We start from the raw sequence: 3279 nt of genomic DNA, 5'->3' as shown, positions 1-3279 counted from the left end.
ATGGCACTAACCGATTCATGTCTTGGGGGATTACTTTGAGGTGGTAATTGCCTCTTTTATCTTTGAAAGCTAGAAGATGCTAATTGAGACATTTGGGTTTCTAACATCTTGCTGTGGGCTAGTATGTTGTTGATGGTGATGTCTTTGGTTTGGCTATATTTTTGCATTTGGGTGAAAAATTCTTGTTGGTTCTTTTGCGTTTGGAGGACCGCTTTTTGAACATCAAAGCCTTGGTCATTGGATTGATGGTAAGAGGGTTTATTTTGAGAACCTTGGCATTGGTTATAAAAGGGTCTTTGAGCTTGATTTCTCATTGGAGGTGGGGTGTATGTTGGTTGAAGGTTTTGAACATTTTGGCTGTTGTATAAAAAGTTTGGATGGAATTTGGTATTCTCATTGTAATAGTTGGAATAAGGGGTCCACTCTAAAATGCTTGGAAAGCATTCACTTGTTCACTTTTCCCCTACATTCACTTTGGTCATGTCCCAAAGTTCCACAACTCTCACATACTCCATTTGGAATTGAGGATGATGCCACCATAGCATTAACATGTTGTTTGGGTGATTTGGAAGCTTCATCAAGCTTAGACATGGCCTTCTCAAACTTCAAATTGATGGTGTCAATATGAGCACTTAGTTGAGCACCCAATTGTGTGATGGAATCTACCTCATGCTTTCCTCCTCTAGTGGCCTTTCGAGGCACACTATATTGTGAATTATGAACCGCCATCTCTTCAATTTTGGCCCATGTTTGATTGTCATCAACTTCGGTAAACATACCATTGGATCCCATATTGAGAATGTTGCGGGAGTCTTCATATAGACCATTCCAAAATTGTTGCACAAGGAACCACTCGCTAAGTCCATGGTGTGGACAAGAACGACAAGTGTCCTTAAATCTCTCCCATGATTCATAAAATGATTCCTCATCCCTTTGTTTGAACCCGATGATTTGGGCTCTTAACATATTAATCTTCTCCGGAGGATAGAATTTCTTGTAGAAGGCAAGTGCCAACTTCTTCCACGAGTCAATACCAAGGGTAGTCTTGTCTAGGGTTTTCAACCATTGCTTTGTGGTACCAATCAAAGAAAAAGTAAATAATACCCATCGGATTTGATCTTGAGTAACTCCAATTTGAGAAATCGCATCACAATAGTCACAAAAAGTCTCCATATGTGAATGGGGGTCTTCATTAGGCATCCCTCCAAATTGAATTCTCTCAACTAGTTGTATCAATGCGGATTTGGCAATGATATTACCGGTTAAATGTGGTGGTGTAGAAGTACCATTTGGTAGGTTCTCCTCGGTTGGTAGGGAATGTGATGAAAATTTAGGCATTGTGGGTTGATTTTGTGGTGGATTTTGTATTGGTTTGTCTTCTCCTTCTCTTGCAAAAGGGTTGGTAAACTCAATATTATTTGGTTGAATGTCCACAATCTTTCTGATACCTACAACTCTCGAAGTACCTCTAACAACTCTTCTATTGTTGGTCGTTCTTTCAATTTCAAGATCAATAGGCAATGGATTACCTTGTGATCTCCTAGTCATACAAAATATCAAACAACTTGAAAACAATTAGAACAACCTTGAGGAAATTGACTTCCCCAAGCAAAGAAAGACACAAGTAAAAACAATTAATGAAAATCAAATCAATTGAACACCGTCCCCGGCAACGGCGCCATTTTTGGCGTGGTTTAAAACTCGTCGTCAAAAGCTACCAACCAAAACAATATTTATAACTTCACAACCTACTCTTAGCAAAGAGGCAAGTAAAGGTCGGATCCCAAGGGCGGGTATTGATGTAGGATTCTCAATTGCAAATGGTTGTGTCTTAGGGTGTCAAAATTTGGGTTGATGTAGGAGATAAACTAAACTAAATAACAAGAGGAACAAAAACAAAGTAAATCAAATAGAGGGGTTGTAAACAATTGATAAAAGGCACTAGGGTGTCATGGGTTCATAGGGGATTCATGGGAGTTGATCATACAAACATGTTCTCAATTATATAGCAAGCACTTATTGTTGTGATGGGATCGAGTTGGTGTATAAGCTTACAATCCCTAAGAATGTTTGGGTCCCGGAGCGGAATCGATTAGATTGTACAACACCTACAAGTCGACTTAATCCTTCCTATTCAACTATATGCATGGTCTAATGAGGCTCAAGTTGGTGTATAAGCTTACAATCCTCATTGAAAAGGTAAGTGATGGGTAAAAAATACAAGGATTTATAGGCTCACATTTCATCAAACATAACATGTGCATAAGTTGAAATCACAACAAGCAAGCAATTTAATTATGAAAACATATTAGATTAAGCATGAATCATTCCCCATGTTTGTTTCCCCTAATTCCCCATTAACCCTAGCTAAGAAAACTACTCACTCATGATCAAGTTTAGCATGTTAATAAGGTTGTCAATCATACTAACAAGGCAAAACATGATGAATAAATGAAAGTGATTAACAATAATTAAACAAGATTAAGGGAGAATTATACCTATGAAGATGATTCCAAATAATAAAGCAAAGAATAATAGAAGTACTTGATGATTGATGGAAGGTTGTCAATCCTCCAAATAAACCCAAATAATCTTCTAATTACCCAAAATAAAGGAAGAACAATAGAGAAATTAAGGAAAGATTAAGATATGATTAATATTGAGAATTGTATTACAACTAAATTAAGACTAATTTGAGAGTATTAAGAGATGATTACAACTTGATTGAGGATGAATTAAGAGAGCATTAAGATTCGGTGCCAATCTAGGTAGTACAAACGGGTATTTATACTAAAGATTAAGTACAAGGATTAGGGTTACTAAGGGCTTAAATGACTATTAAGACCCTAAGAAAAGTTGAGGAAATACTACTCCAGAAGGAAATGAGCGGATCCTCTAGCTAGTCCCGTGTTGATCTGCTCGTCCCGTGCTGAGGCACAGGTTGTTCTGACTTGTGATCCTCTCGGATCCTGGGGAAGACGCTCGGATCCAGCTGCTGCAACCCGCTCGTCTTGGGCACATGACGCCCGGATCATGGTGCTCAGAGACGCCCGGATCGTGCCCAATCCGCTCGGATTCTTAGACAAACTACTTTTCTTCTTTTGCTCCTTAACAATCCTCAAGGATCATGTCGGGGATGCAAGGAACTTTTCATCATTACCCACTTCACTTTATTATCTACTTAGGCCTCTAGTGTCGGTCTTTCTTTGATGCTTGGTCATTAGGTGCGATCCATTTAGCTCCATTTCGCCTCATAAATGTAAGGTTAACACTCCTTTC

The 3279-nt window shown here is 38.6% G+C and overlaps 1 non-coding gene across 1 annotated transcript; it reads left to right on the top strand.

Annotated features, from left to right (window-relative positions):
• Positions 1-859: 859 nt before the first annotated feature.
• LOC141645161 (small nucleolar RNA R71) lies at positions 860-966 on the top strand. Its single transcript, XR_012544747.1, has one exon. It is a non-coding gene; the product is annotated as a small nucleolar RNA R71 (small nucleolar RNA).
• The last annotated feature ends 2313 nt before the right edge of the window (positions 967-3279 follow it).

This window comes from Silene latifolia, chromosome 2, assembly GCF_048544455.1.
Source record: "Silene latifolia isolate original U9 population chromosome 2, ASM4854445v1, whole genome shotgun sequence".
Classification (NCBI taxonomy): Eukaryota; Viridiplantae; Streptophyta; class Magnoliopsida; order Caryophyllales; family Caryophyllaceae; genus Silene; species Silene latifolia.
This window is presented reverse-complemented; position numbering and strand designations above follow the sequence as displayed.